Source organism: Dermacentor albipictus, chromosome 1 (genome assembly GCF_038994185.2).
Source record: "Dermacentor albipictus isolate Rhodes 1998 colony chromosome 1, USDA_Dalb.pri_finalv2, whole genome shotgun sequence".
NCBI classification, from domain to species: domain Eukaryota; kingdom Metazoa; phylum Arthropoda; class Arachnida; order Ixodida; family Ixodidae; genus Dermacentor; species Dermacentor albipictus.
Window position 1 is genome coordinate 163,037,527 of NC_091821.1, and position 16,492 is coordinate 163,054,018.

General features: G+C 47.7%; 1 pseudogene; it reads right to left on the reverse strand.

The window, feature by feature from the left end:
- Window positions 1–1,209: 1,209 nt before the first annotated feature.
- LOC139056056 (piggyBac transposable element-derived protein 3-like) lies at window positions 1,210–3,292 on the reverse strand (annotated as a pseudogene).
- Between the last annotated feature and the right edge of the window lie 13,200 nt (window positions 3,293–16,492).

Here is a 16,492-nt window from a genome sequence, read left to right on the forward strand (position 1 = left end):
AACACGCTACTTCCGCGTGCTTCTAGAAGACATCACTGCGCACCACAGTAGCGGCCAGCGCGCGTAGGCTACACATGTTAAACGAAACTTTTGCTTTGCTACACAGATCTGTAAGCAACCAAACAACGCTTGTAAAACCAGTTGTCCTTCAGCCGCAACCGTGCAAAACATCCTGAAGTGAAGAGCCTTACCTCACCAGTCCCCCTTGAGAATTTTTCTAATACGCTGGCGATGAAGGCATTGTTCAAGTTTCTCCGCTAAAGAGACCTGTTCGAGCGACTGCGACACTCCTGAGTTACTTCGTGTGCGTGCGCGTGTGTGTATGTGCATTTATCTTTCTATCTCCCCTTACACCTTCCCCAGTGCAATGTAGCAAACTGGATATCTATCTTCCGGTTAGCCTCCCTGCCTTTCGTATCTCATTTATCTCTCTCTTTTTGGTTATACGCTGAAGTTGCAATGCACCATCCCGGTAGCATTATACCGCAAGACTCTTTAACAATGGTGCAGTAGAATAGCATAGTAAAGATGGATATCCTGCGTAGGTTCTCTCGCATTGCCTCAACCAGCGCTAGCGAGAAACGTTCCTTCTCGTGCACCTTTTTCGCATATCGGTGCCGTGGGCCCAGCCGACGTCGCGCTGTGCGGCGCATTTGCGGAGGCGCCTTTGCGCGCTCCGCGTTTCGACGTGAATTTCCCGAGCTCGCTTTGTTGCCGGCTATTTGCGCGCTGCAGGCGACGGGCATGTGGTGTCGCCCTCTGCTGGCGGCTCCTCCAAAAAGTAAGGGCGCGTGAGCTCTTGCTTAAGTTGGCAGCACTCCCCGCGGCACACGTCGGCGTAATTCTCTGCAAACACAGTCGACACAGCGCGCCCCCTTTGTGTGCTTGCAATGGCCGAACCTAGTGAGGGGACCTTTAAAACGAGCGTTTGCCTCTTGCTACGTATTAGTCGTCGGCGATGGGCCAAGCACGTCGGACATCCTTGCCAATCTCCCTACTTCGATCCCTTCCACTGATAAGTTCTGTCGTATTTTTTTCCCCTTTTCTTCTGGTTCCGGTGTGCTGCAACCGTTTTGAATTAACCCTGTAATGCCCAGAAGTTGTTGCAGAAGAAAAAAAAATATTTATAGGTAAATTCACACTTCACACGTCTTAGAAAAGACAGTCAAATAACGTTTTATTTTTTTGCAGAGATATTTATACATAATACAGAGCGTATCATATATGATACGCTGGGCATTACTGCTAGTCACTACATATATGCCTTACATATGGTATGCTGCAAAAAAATTGCGATCTTTGTTAAGGCATAGCTGAACATTGCATTTGCCACAATAAATAAAAGAAAAAAAGTTCTTTCCTGGAGGGCAATGCCTGCACCTAAGCCTGTTGGTGCCCCATACTGGCATGTGGCTGACTCCATCCTTGCGCACTTCGTTGTCGGGTGAGCTCGCACACACTTTGCGTTTTATGGAAGCTCGTATTCCAAATGAGGACGGTCTTCCAACTGGCTTTTTGCCCACTGCAATGAGGCATTGAGCTATACCGGCCTGGAAGTGTCGGAGGTTCACATTCTTCTGATTGAGGCTGTCACAGTGATGCCTGTACAGAAGCCAGGCATTCACTGTACTCATCATGAGTGTATGATAAAAAAGGTACATGTACCGTCTTCGAGATTTGATGCCAAACTTGTACAGCTCCACCAAGTAATTCAATAGATCCACACCGCCCATGAAGGAGTTGTTAACCTTTATAGCAGCTGGCTGCGGAACATGAATGTATTTTTTTCTCCTTTCTATCCCATCTTCGCACAGTGCCAACTGGTTCAGTGGATACGTAGTTCGAGACAATGGTGACAGCTCTGTTGTCATGCCATCTCACTACTGATATGTTCCACGAAGAATCAACAGCATAGTCGAAGGCGCCACGGCCTTCTTTCTTTAGGTCACTTTCAGATTTGAGCTTGCAGTCCTTTAGTCTGTTGCTTCTCAGCGTCCCGACAAATCCCAAGCCTCTTTTTGAGAGCTCAGCAGCCAGGTCAAGAGAGGAGAAGTAGTTATCTGCTGCTACTTTGTATCCCCTGTTTTCTGGAAGAGCCTGGCACATCTTCAAGGTAACGTCTCTGCCAAGACCATATTGGTAATTCATTTTTGCTTGTCCTTGATAGACATCAAACTGATAGAGAAAGCCAGATGCACTGGCCCGTGCCCATAGTTTTATGCCCCAAGGGTGCGGTTTCGCGGGCATGTACTGCTTGATGGGGCATCTTCCTGTAAAGGAAATCATTATTTCATCGACACTGTTGAGTTCTTCAGGTTCTACGGTAAGAAAGTTTCGCTGAAGTTCATCTAACCATGGGCGGATCTTCCATACCTTGTCACGCCTTGCTTCGTCGCTGGCTTCGTTGTTGTCCGTGAAGTGCAAAGGGCGCATGATTTTCTCGAACCGGTTGCGAGGCATTATGTCGGCAATTGGAGCAAACCGTGTTGCGTGTTCCCAATAACTGCGAACACTGGGCATCTGCACTAGCCCCATCAATAAGTACAGACCAACAAATTGTTCAAGCTCGCTTTCCGTGACGTTCAGTGATTTTCCTGTAGTTTGGGTGCTGTACAGGTTGGTCTCCCGAACTACTGCGGTCATCATTGATGGGGTTACGAACTGTCTGAAGTAAGACATGAATGAACGAACCTCGCTAGGCTGCGTAGATGCATGGTAGATGTGTCTGTGAACGGAGGAATGCAGTGATCTATCAAGCGCTTCCTCCAATGACCCCTGTCCACTGATCCTGTGCCGCAGTGCGAGCTGCTGACATCGTCTTCATCCTCTTCAGAGGACTGATCAGAGGTGTCAATATCATCTGTAGCAAGCCTGGGTGCACTGTCTGGAATGTATTCGTCGTCGTCAGTCAGGTCACCAAAGTCGCTGTCGTCACCTGAAGGCATGCAGGCTATGATGTCCTGGACCCTGGGAGCTGCAAAAAGAAGTTGGAACAGATGTATGTGTAGCCGAACAGCATTCGTATCATATGTGATACGGACGGCGAAGTTTACGACGAATGCCCACTGTATCATATATGATACACTGAAAACGTGTTCCGAGGAGATCACTTTTACGTAGTATAACAACGAACAAAAGCAACTTAACAACACCTGTAAACGTTCTAGAACACAAATCAGGTAAGTTATCAAAATATTTACCTTTGTTTTTTGAAGAACGACCATAAAATGTTCTTGCCGGAATCGCCATGCCGCTTGAGCTGGGTGCCGCCATCTTCGATGTCACCGTGTGACCCCCTCACAGCGAAATCCAGTACTAGTCAAAAGCGAAAACGTCTATGATGTCCATGGCCATCGGTCTGTACAGCTTTTGCTTATGTGTTGGGGAAACAAGAACCGCCAGAATTTGTTAAAGACGGCGTAGCATATATGATACGCTGGGCGTTACAGGGTTAAAGAAAATGATTCCGTTTACATCGACAGTGATTAGCATAGTTAGGCTTGTTGCTTCCAGTAGCCTGCGAAAACTGGCTTTGAATGGTGTGGCTCTCAGTTCCCAAAAGTTGGGGAGGAAAGCCAACATCTTTTAAGGTGCAAGGTGTGCCAGGTTGAAAAAATAAGTGCGAGGTCCTCCACTACGGTGTCTCTCTCTTAGCCTAAGTACTCCTTTGGTCGGTAAAGCTCATCAGTAAATAAAACGAGTTCACGATATATGTTTCTTTTCTTGTGCACATAAATGATTTATGCGATGCGCATAGTTTCGCAGCTGCGCTTTCTTTTACTGCATAATTACGCATTGCGCTTGAGGTCTAGCTTATACGCCGTCATTGCCCATTTAAATTTCTAACTGGCTTTACTGTGTTAAAGCAAAGCACTCTGTTTCTGCAACATAGTTTGCGTAGTCTACGTAGTCACTCTCTCTCGATGTGTGTGTGTGTTTGTGTGTGTGTATGTGCGTGTGCGTGTGTGTGTGGGGGGGGGGTGTGAGCGTGCGCGTGCGAGTGCATCGATACCGCAGTTACAATATCTTCTCACAACATCAACAAAAAGCTTTGTTAACTTCGACAGTTGGGTCCAGTTTGCCCGCTCCGCCAGTACGCGGCGTACGACGACATTCCCCCGGCATGTATTGAACCTTTTCACAGCGATTCCGTAGGCACCGCAATGCTTGATCACGTAATGATGCGTCCATTGCTTGCCTCAGCTACCTCCGTTGCCTCCATGTTGACAATGGTTGTACATGAACAAACCTGTTTCCACGAATATCGTAGACGGTGACTGGGTGGATGAAACACGAAGCTTTGGCGACAGCTTCAAAGGACATGTAAACGCTTTCAGGGCTCACTATATATATATATATATATATATATATATATATATATATATATATATATATTGTTGCGGGAAGAAAGCAGGCCCACGAGTGTAAAATAACTTATATTTACAAATGATGGATATGGCGTTCAGGCAACCGCCAGACTTCGTCTTTCTCTAGTCCAACTCAACGTCTTCCTTCACTTCACCGTAACATCACCCTCCCGGTGGGGGAGCTCCGTCCCGGTGCAAGTTAAACAGCCTCACTTATTGGGGGGACATAGGGCTTGAGCCTGGTGACGTGAACAACATCACTGGTTAAGTTGGGAGGCACGGAAGGCTGACCGAGTGGGGCGATCTCGTAGGTCACGTCGGACAGTTGGCGTAAGATCTGGTACGGACCAGAAAAACGGGACAGTAATTTTTCCGACAAGCCGACACGACGTGAAGGCGTCCAGAGAAGGACAAGGGAACCAGGTGAAAAATGGTGGTCTCGGTGCCGAAGGTCGTAGCGTCGCTTTTGAGAAGCTTGCGAGACTGTGAGGCGATGACGGGCGACATCTCGGGCCTGGGCGGCTAAGTCAATAGCCTCGCGAGCGTAAGCAGTGCTGGGTGACTGTACTGCGGAAGGTAGCAACGTGTCAAAAGGCAAGGTGGGGTCGCGGCCGTACAAAAGGAAAAATGGTGAAAATCCGGCAGTGTCGTGACGGGACGAGTTGTATGCGAAAGTGACGTATGGTAAAGCGACGTCCCAGTCGCGGTGATCGTTGGAGACGTACATGGCGAGCATTTCAGTGAGTGTGCGGTTGAGTCGCTCGGTGAGGCCGTTCGTTTGAGGGTGGTACGCGGTAGCAATCCGATGTTCTGTAGAACAGGAGCGGAGCAGATCATCAACGATCTGCGATAGAAAGTAGCGGCCGCGATCCGTCAGCAACTGGCGAGGGGCGCCGTGGTGCAGGATGACGTCTTTTAGTAAGAAGTCGGCGACATCTGTAGCGCAGCTGGTTGGCAGGGCTCGTGCGATGGCATATCTAGTGGCATAATAATAATCGGTTGCTACAGCAATCCATTTGTTTCCTTTGATGGAAATTGGAAACGGACCAAGGAGGTCGAGGCCCACACGGAAGAAGGGCTCTGTAGGTATATCAATGGGTTGAAGCAAACCAGCGGGAGGCATAGCAGGCGTCTTCCGGCGCTGACACAGGTCGCAAGAAGCGACATAACGGCGCACAGAGCGATAAATGCCAGGCCAGAAGAAGCGGCGCCGCAGGTGGTCGTAAGTACGAGTGACGCCCAGATGTCCAGCAGTAGGAGCGTCATGAAGTTGCTGGAGCACGGTGAGTCGAAGGTGCTTGGGGACGACTAGGAGGAGCTCCGGGCCGTCAGGACGAACGCTACGACGGTATAAAGTTCCATCGCGCAAGGTGAACATCCGAAGGGACGGGTCATTGGGCGAGGAGCTTAGGCGGTCCATAAGTGTTCGAAGAACAGGATCCTTGCGCTGCTCGTCGCCAATGTGGAGGAAGCCGGAGAGGGACAGAATACTGATGTCCGAGTCTGCATCGGTATCGTCCGGTTGATCCACGGGATTGCGGGACAGGCAGTCAGCGTCTTTATGCAGGCGTCCTGACTTATATATAATAGAAAATGTATATTCTTGTAGGCGCAATGCCCAACGTGCAAGTCGTCCAGTTGGGTCCTTCAAAGAGGAGAGCCAGCAGAGGGCGTGATGGTCGGTGACAACGCAGAAGCTCCGACCGAAAAGGTACGGGCGAAATTTCGCGACCGCCCATACGAGCGCGAGACATTCTCTCTCAGTAATGGAGTAATTTCGCTCGGGCGTGGAAAGGCGGCGGCTAGCGTAAGCGATGACACGGTCTTGGCCCTGTTGACGCTGAGCGAGGACAGCGCCGATGCCATGACCACTCGCGTCAGTTCGTACTTCAGTGGGCGCAGAAGGATCAAAGTGGGAGAGAATCGGGGAAGTGGTAAGCCGCTCAATCAGGGTAGAGAAGGCTTTCTCCTGTAGCGGTCCCCAAGAGAAAGAGGCGTCTTTCTTAAGAAGGTCAGTGAGAGGGTGAGCGATGTCCGCAAAATTTTTCACAAATCGCCGAAAATAAGAGCATAAGCCCAGAAAACTACGGACATCGTTCGTTGAACAAGGTACAGGAAAATTTCGCACGGCGTGAACTTTCTGTGGATCAGGTTGGATTCCGGCGGCGTTGACGAGATGACCAAGCATGTTAATTTCACGGCGACCGAAATGGCACTTGGAGGAGTTTAGCTGAAGGCCAGCCCTGCGAAACACGGAGAGTATGGTTGTGAGGCGCCGCAGGTGGCTCTCAAAGTTCGGCGAAAACACAATCACATCGTCGAGGTAACACAGGCATGTAGACCACTTCAAGCCGCGCAAGAGAGAGTCCATCATGCGCTCGAATGTAGCTGGCGCATTGCATAATCCAAAGGGCATGACTTTAAATTGGTACAGACCGTCCGGTGTGACAAAGGCGGTTTTCTCGCGGTCCATCTCATCGACGCTAATCTGCCAATAGCCGGAGCGGAGGTCAATTGATGAAAAGTATTGGGATCCGTGAAGGCAGTCAAGAGCGTCATCAATGCGAGGCAAGGGATAAACATCCTTCTTTGTTATCCGGTTGAGGTGACGGTAGTCAACGCAGAAGCGCCACGAGTTATCTTTTTTCTTTACTAAGACAACCGGTGATGCCCACGGGCTACTGGAGGGTTCAATGATGTCCTTGTCCATCATCCTGTCTACTTCTTTCTGTATGATGGCCCTTTCTGTTGCCGAGACACGATATGGCCGCCTATGAATGGGGCTGGCGTCACCGGTGTTGATGCGATGCGTGACAACAGATGTCTGGCCAAGTGGACGGTCGTCCAAATCAAAGATGTCCCGATAAGATGACAGGAGGTGACGAAGAGCTGCTGTTTGCTCGGAAGGAAGGTCGGGGGCGATCATCTTAGAAACATCGTCCGCAGGCGTCGAGTACGAAGGAGTGGATGACAAAGGTCCGTTCGTACTGAGGAAGGATTCAGAGGTCAAAAAAGAAATCTGAAATTCTTCCAAAGGAGTGATATGCGCTATGGCGATACCGTGTGGCAAAACATGTGACGAGAACCCAAAATTGAGGATGGGCACGCGAGCGTAGTTTTCGCGGATCCGAATTAAGGTGCTCGGTAGGGCAATATTACGCGACAAAACCACGTCAGTAAGCGGCGACAGGACGTACTCGCCATCAGGTACGGGAGGACAGGGCGTCAGCAGGACATTTGTAGCAGCCTGTGGAGACAGCCTTGCAAATTCAGCAGCACATAAGCGGTGTGGAGCACAAGTGGTTGCGTCGGCAGGAAGCGGCAGGTCCAACTGTACAACACCTGCGGAGCAGTCAATTTGGGCAGAGTGTTTCGAAAGGAAGTCGAGGCCGAGAATTAGGTCGTGTGGGCAGTGTTCAAGGACGATAAATAGAACAACGGTATAATGGCCCCCAATGGTCACACGTGCTGTGCACATTCCAAGGACAGGTGACGTACTCCCATCGGCGACTCGCACGGTGCACGGTACGGCGGGGGTCAGAACCTTTTTGAGCCGGCGGCGGAGAGCAGCGCTCATAACTGAAAGCTGCGCTCCTGTATCAACGAGAGATCTAACAGGAACGCCATCGACTTCAATGTCCAGCAGGTTTCCACATGTAGGCAGGGTCAATAGAGGATTTGTGGGCCGGGTCGGAGTTGCAGCTTCACCTCCGGGAGCTGCACCGCCTAGTTTCCCGAAGCGAAGCGACCGGTTGCAGAAGGGGACGAAGAGCGGTGAACGAGAGGCGAACGGGACCTACGACCTTGCGGAGACGGGGATCGGCTGGATCTTGGTGGAGCACTGTCGGCGTTGATGTTCCTAGTCGGCGTATAGGGCGAGAAAGTGCGATTGTCGGGTACTTGGCTGTAGTGACTCGGAGACGACCACCGAGGAGGCGACGACCAGTGGTTGCGGCAATGACGGGCGATGTGTCCAATACCGGAACAATTAAAACAGATGGGTTTATCATCCGCTGTGCGCCATTCAGCCGGGTTGCGACGGAGTGGTGGAAAGCTTTGCGTCCGGGAGCGAGCGGTCGGAGAAATTTGGTAGGTGTTGGTATGGCGGACTGAGCAGAGAGATGGAATGCCCAAACTTGCTATTTCCTCCCGAACGACCGCTTGTATAAGGGAGATAGCGGGTACGCTTTCCCGACAGTCTGAACGAACGGGAGCCGGGGCCATGGCCTCAAGCTCACGGCGAACGATGCGCGTTATTTCTTCCGGTCCTGCGGGCTGAACGAACCGCGGCGGGTCTTCGCAAGAAGATGTCGCGGCGGTATTGGGCAACCGGTCGAAAGTTTGAGTGACGCGGCGGCCCTTCGCTTGTTCGAAGCGCCGGCACTCCTTAATAATTGCATCCACAGTGGCACAATCCTTACACATCAAGAGATTGAAGGCATCGTCTGCAATACCTTTCAATATATGGCCAATCTTGTCTGCCTCGGTCATGTTGTCATCAGCCTTGCGACAGAGGGCCAGCACATCCTGTATGTACACGACATAGGATTCTGTGGACGTCTGAGCGCGGCACGCAAGTTCTTTTTTAGCTGCCAGCTGACGACCGACAGGTCTGCCGAACAGGTCTCGCATTTTTTCTTTGCAAACATCCCAGCTCGTTAGGTCAGCTTCATGTGTGTCATACCATTGCTTCGCAGTTCCCTTCAGATAAAATATTACGTTTGCAAGCATCATTGTAGGATCCCACCTGTTGTTGTCGCACACTCGCTCGTACATCGTAAGCCAGTCCTCGACGTCGACGTTGTCCGTGCCACAAAATGTTCCCGGGTCCCGTGGGTGAGTGAGGATGACCGTGGGCACGGGCTGCCGAGGCGTTGTCGCTTGTGTCGGTTGATTTGCCATTGTGGCAGCAGGTAGATGACGTCCGCTGCGAAGTTCCGTGGTGGTACCCCGCACCTTCCACCAAAATGTTGCGGGAAGAAAGCAGGCCCACGAGTGTAAAATAACTTATATTTACAAATGATGGATATGGCGTTCAGGCAACCGCCAGACTTCGTCTTTCTCTAGTCCAACTCAACGTCTTCCTTCACTTCACCGTAACAATATATATATATATATATATATATATATATATATATATATATATATATATATATATATATATATATATATATATATACGCTTCGTCCAAACGGCACGAGCAGCGTATACATGCGGTGCTTGTAATAAAAGCGGGGCTCAAGATGTATTCCAAGCTATCCTAACTTTACAGTTATCAATTCAATCAGTATCAATCTGTTTAGCTCTGAGTTCTTTATTTACAAACAGCTTGAGGCAGCAGCTTGTGATGTTTCTGATTCAGTAAACTTCCTCGGTGCGGTCACTATCCAATTGTTTACTTTCCGTCTAGACGCTCGCGGATGTGCTGAGTTGCAACAGATTTGTTCTTGCTAGGCACAAGGTTTGTAACATAGATGTTCTGTACTTTGTAACAGCTTGTAGCAAATACGTATTATCGCTAGTGACTCGAATTACTGTGTGGACCGTTACGAAACGTTCAGCTTCGAACATCCGTGTGTTGTAGTGTAGTCGCCGTCACCCATGCTTCGGTGCATTGATTCAAGTGGGCGTCCGTTCACTTATTCTTGAAACGTTGGCGATAGAGTGGGCGTAAGTTTGCACGTTTGTTAGGGTGGGTGTGTGTAGATAAATTGCGAGGAACTTACTATATGCCCAGATGCGGCGCTACTTGCTTTGTCACCGTATATTTTTTTTAATCTCAAGGAAAGCCGTGCATCGCGAATAGTCGGCAACACAGGCAGTCCTCATGTAGGAGCGGTCCATGAACTTAGATACAATGTAGGCGCGCAGATTCATTCGAATCCCTAATATGCCAGTCACAATTTTTGCACTCAACTACTACACATGTCTTCACTCCGCCGCTCCATATTTTCCAGCATGAATGGAGCACATTGCGTTAGCAAAAACGCAGTTGCCTTCCCGACAGCTGATCGCACAGAAGTAGGGAAAAAGTGGTAATGGTTACGTATTCGTGCACTTTCGCTGAGGCAACTCGCTGAGGTAAATCAAAAATGCGACGCGCCGCCTAAAGCGCCATCTCATTTGTCTAGAGGAAACTGCTTAGCGAAAAGGGTGTCTATTTGTCGATGACATCCCCGTGTTGAAGCGAATGTCATCAATGTCATCATCATCATCATCATCATCTTGCATGACATTCACCATGACATTCAATGCAAGGAACTTAAGAGATTTGTGAATACATGTGGCGACATATCTAGGATTAATTTTAGCACAGAAATCGACAGTGTATCGTCTTTATAAAGACATTACTATCGACGGGGTAACAATTCATCAGGAAGTCATACCCATAGTCAAGCAACGTAAATGTCTGGGCGTATACATAAATGAAGGAAAGAAATGCCTGTACATCCACCAACATACTCCGAGAATGAAGGGGAAGCGGAATGCAGCAGTAATGAAACATAGAGCACTTTGGGGCTACAATAAATATGAGTTGGTGCGAGGAATTTGGAAAAATAGTAACCGTGGCAGCACTGACGTACGGAAATGCAATTCTGGGGTCAAAATTAGATATCTCGTCGGAGTTCGAAATTAGCCAAAAATGAGTGCGCCGATTGGCATTCGGGGCCCATGGTAAAACCTCAAATGAGGCAGTGCAGAGGGAGATGGGTTCGGCTTCGTTTGAAGTCAGAGAAGTGCAGATAAAAAATCGTTTTGAAGAAATGCTGAGGAACATGGATGAAGGGAAATACGCAGAAGAAACACACAAATATCTGTGCGTCAGCAGCGTAGCATGGAAGAAGAGGTCCAAGTATACAGTATAATATGAAGTGTAAATAGACAACTAGGAATCATCAAAAAGAATGTGACAGCAACAGAGACGGTAAATTAAATGCAAGGAATGGAAAGAGAAAAGACCATGGAGATTTACAAAAACGAGAAGAAAGAAATCAACAGGTAAAAGTTGTACGATGACACAAAGGACAGTGCCTTACTATCTGAGGCCCAAGCTGTCTGCCTGAAGAAAAAACACGTATCGGGGCAAATATTCGCAGCAGAATCAGGCCTGGCTGTCTGCTGCAGCAAAACTCGCGATCAGCACATGTTAATGCATGCCAAGATATTCTCCCAGCGAGACACAATGTCCGCTTTCCAGAAGCACTGAGAATCAAGGCGGATGGAACCATTAACTGGTCAGCGGTCGAGAACAGCAAGGGACGTTTAGCGTAATGGTAAGAAAAAGCATGGAAGGGATTGATAGAATCGGAGCCGTTACAGGCATGATTAAATGTAAATAATATATTTTGATAGAGGTTTTAATGAAGAAAGAAAAGATAAAGGAAAGGTAGGCAAAATGCTAGAATGTGAGAAATGTAGCGAAACCTAATTATATAGATCAAGCAGGTTAGTATCATCATTATTATTCTTATTATTAATCAATCAATCAAAGGGGTTTAGTGCCCACGAACAAGCTAGAGGGTCTTGGTGCTGGCGTACTCGGCAAAACAATGCACAGGAAGAACAATGCAAACTCACACACGCGCGCACACATAAAAAATAATAATTACATGAATTCAGACTTTAACAGAGCATAAAATGTGTACAAGAAGAGAATACAAAGCAAAAGTGGAGAAACAGAAAAAAAGGATTACAGAATGACGGAACACACAACAGGTATGAGAACTTTTGTAGAGTTATTTAAATTCCTCTGCAACTCCTTTCACGAAAATAATAAAATTAGGCGTGAAGATATCCAGGCACTCTAAATATTCAGGCACTCTAAATGTCGTCTGCGGCCTAGATAGAGGGTCACAAAAATCTGAAGGCTGAAAGGCGCGCTGTTTCCTTGTGCCTTTCTGCGGAATGTGAAAGCGCACATTAGAAAGCAAGTGCGAGCAACAGATTTTTCCATGTATTAATTAGTGAAGAACATCCGATTTGTTGCACCTACAGTTCTATGGAGAAGGAAGACTTCTGACAGAAGCGATATTTAAATAAAGATTTGAAATATTTTTGCACATTTTCTAGAAGGTCACAATTTCACCTACAAGTGCCGCCTCAAACCATGGAGGCGTACTCAAGAAGCGGAAGGCATACGCTCTTATTTAAAGTTAGGAATGTCACAGATTGTTTGAAGTCTCTCGTCACCCGACATACTGTGCCTAGCGTTCGAAGTGCACGCTGCCTCGTCTTTTGAGCGTGGGGCGAGAAATTCAGAGCGCTACCGAAGTACAACACTCCAATGTCCTCCGTTCCCTGAGCTCTTGGCAGGAGAACATCTTTGACGCTATAGGGATGTAAAGTTTTGTTAGTCTTCCACGTGAAGCTTACAACTTTCGTTTTTGATGCATTTATGACCAGCTTGTACAGTAACAACAACAACGACAACGACACCACCACCAACAAAAACAACAACTACAACAACAACAACAACAACAACAAAAACAGCAAAAACAACAACAGTAATAATAATAATAATAATAATAAGAAGAAGAAGAAGAAGAAGAAGAAGAAGAAGAAGAAGAATGCAGTACCGCATAAGTGGGGACGTGAAATAAGGGAAAGTCTCAAGCAATTTGGCAACGTAAAGGGTGGTGGTGGTGGTGAATTGTAGCAACAGGCGGGTTTAGCCTGGCGAACAAGGCCGGCAATTGCTCCGCCCGAGCGTCTCGCACAATACCGCTCAAGGGTTTCACCATATGTCCATCAAACCAGTATCTCAAGAATTCGATGAGGAGACGTGAAGTTTCTTTGCGGGCTATAACTGATCCCTCGGGAAATATAAGGTGTTGCAGGCGCGCATGCGGAAGTTCCTTCTTTTGCAGATTCTTCAGGAGAGTGTCTCTTTCATCTTGGAATTGCTGGCAGGACCACAAAAGCGCTCAATGTCTTCTGTCTCGTTGCATGCCGTACAGTTCGAAGAATTGATTCGCCCCGTTTTAAATAACCAGGCCGGTGTATTAGCAGATCCTGTCCTTATTCGATATAGAAGTGAGGATTCCTCTCGGTGCAATCTCTTGGTTACGCAGGGCATATGCGGTGGAACCCAGAGCGACGCAAAGTGATTTCGAATGTCAGATTTTCTCACTTGATTACTCTTTGGAGCCTTGATTTTTGAAGGATGATAGAGCGCTGCGTATGCAAGCGCATCAGTTTTCTCGTTTCCTGACATACCAATGTGGAAGGGAATCCACTGAAACTTTACTGGGAAGCCTTTGTTGTTGAGTTCTTTCACGATGGCTAGTTATTTGCGTGGGAACTTGAGGGATGGCAAACCGCGGTATACTTGTTGTAATGCGGCCTTTGAGTCCGTAAGGACAACCACATTCTGCGGAGGCAAAGTCTTTAATTTGCGCAGAGCAGAAGCTATTTCTACGCCTTCCACAACTGTCGACGAGGCTACACAGTCCAGGCGGCCAGACTACGTATATCTTAGAGAGGGAATATAGAATGCAGCTGCGCAGCGGTCTTCATCTGCCTTGACAGAGCCATCTGTGTATACTTGTAGGTGATTCGGGTAAGTCATGTTCAGGTGTTCCAGGACTAATGACTTGGCTTCTGCAGATGGAATGCAGCTCTTTGATTGCAATCGTGGTACACTTAAGTTGCATGTGACGTCCTCGAATATGTAGGGTGGTTCTATCCTTTCCCTCTTCTCCAGCAGCACAATCCTAATACGCGAAGCGTGTTCAATGCTGCATAAAAATGTGAGCGCGGCCTGTTACCTATACGTCGTAAGATGGCTCTACCGGGCGTAGTTGGGCGTAAGTGGGAGGGAACATAGACAAACCAAGGCCAGCAAAACGAAGGTGAGGGAAACAAGTACGGAGTGCACACGATGGAAGCGGAAGAGTCCGTAAGGATTTATAATGACGTCGAGGAAGAATTCAGGGGAGAAAATATGTACGATAACACAAAGGGCTGTACCTTGCTACTTGTGGCCCGAGCTGGCTGCTCGAGGACAAAAACATACAGGAGCAAGTATTCGCAACAGTATGAGGCATGCGTTCACTCCAATTCGATAAATACTTAGCACATAGTGATGGAATGCCGAGATATCCACCCACAAGAACCCGTAGGAGGCCTCCACTTTCCAAAAGCGCTGACATTCAAAGCAAATGGTAGCAATAGCTGGTCAATGGTCGACATAAGCAAGAAGTATAGAGTATTGGCAAGAAAATAAGGGTGGAGATGCATCCGGGGTGGTTTCAAGCATAGGTAACGTTACAATGTAGAGATGGAGGATTTGATGACGAAAGAAAAGATCAAGAACAGGCAGGCAAAATGCTAGATTGCGACATTGGTAGTAAACCTAAATTGTTCGAGCAATGTAGCTGAATATTTGTCGCCATCACGTTTCATAGGGGTTGCCATCAGAAATGATAATTTTCATAATCATCACCATGCTACTATTAAGATATAAAATTATTAATTGCACCATTGATAAATGCAGTGAAATAGATTATTGTGTGCCTCAAATCACTGAAATCACTGAAACCACGAGAAAAAAACAAACGCAACTGTTTTTGTATCTAAGGGGGAAAATTTATGTTCGTATTACCATAAAACTTCGAGTACGGCATCTGCGAGCGCAAAAGTGCTCAGTCACCATGTTTCTCGGTATCGTTTTATCGTTTTACGCTGACAGGTTTATGTCTACAGTTATGGCTAACTTCTTGTGACTGTGTTAGAGATTGCAGCTTTATGGATACTATTTTATAGAGTAGTCACGTACGTTTTTCGTTCTCGAGCAGCTATTGGAGCTATCCGCACTTTACGTAACGATGTAACTAAATGTCTTGCTTTTTTGTCAACATCCCCTCTCATTGCCCGGCACCTCTCCACCCATCTACGTGGTCAAGCTCGAAGCCGTTGGGCTAATGCTAACCCTGAGACTGAGGTGCTCTATGAAACACCTAGCTAATGCTGTGCAATCCCAACGACGGAAGCAAATTGCAGCTGTTTGCCGAAAGCAATCTCCTGGAGTTAAAAAGTGATATTTCGATGAACAGGAAGCACGCTGTAGTCACCCAATAGAAAAATCAGGAAACATGCCCACAGACCAAACCAACAATAGACACATATCCATAGGATCAACGACTGCTTGAGCGAATGGTCCTCACAAGATTGAAATACCCAATTGAAGAACAAGTGCACTACTTTTGCGTAGACCAGACGATATTTATACAAGGGCGAGGGATGTATGGACACCCGCCGTAGTGGCTTCGCAGCTAAGGCGTTGCGCTGCTAGGCACGAGACCGCGGGATCTTGTGGCAGCCACATTTCAATGGGGGCGAAATGCAAAAACGCCTGTGTACTGTGCACTGGGCGCCCGTTAAAGAAACCCAGGTGTTCAAAATTAATCCGTAGTGACGCCTGTGGCTTGCTTCATAATCAGATTGTGGTTTTGGCACGTAAAACCCCAGAATTTAATTTGTTTTAATCTATGAATAACATGGAAAGACGGAAACGCAAGACCGACTAATGAGTGGTAGGGCTTACAGAGAATAGAAAGTAAAATGTGTTAGCTTAAGAATGTACGCTGATGATGTGACAAAGTAGACTGAGCGAAAGGATCACAAAACAAGTGGGGAAGCCACCGAAGGCGTTTAGAAAGACCACAAAGGCACTGCTACAATTTATGAAGGCTACTGGGTTGAGCTACCGTCTGTGATATAGAGCAGATAACTGGCACGACGTCGGCGAGAACAGTGTAATTATCTTCTCTTAATATTTTCCTCCCCTTTGCGATTCCCCCAGCGCAGAGTGGCACCGGCCTCGGTTTTCCTTCTTCTCTTGTTAATTCATTGCGAGGGTCTGTAATCTGGCAGCCTTGATGTCATTAGGTAGCATGCGAGGGTTTATTAACCACGTACCTACTCTCCTAAGATCACGAGTTCAGGAATGCCCTCGGGCAAAAAGGATGTTCCACATCCGCCACCATGGCTCTGAGTGGCGCTGGCTAACACTCCTAGGGCTAGATCTAGTAAACATAAGCACCAAAGTTAGTGGGAGAATTGATAGCCCTCGCCGTAGCACCATTCGTAGCGCAACGCACGCGTAATGTGGAGGTTGTGGGTTC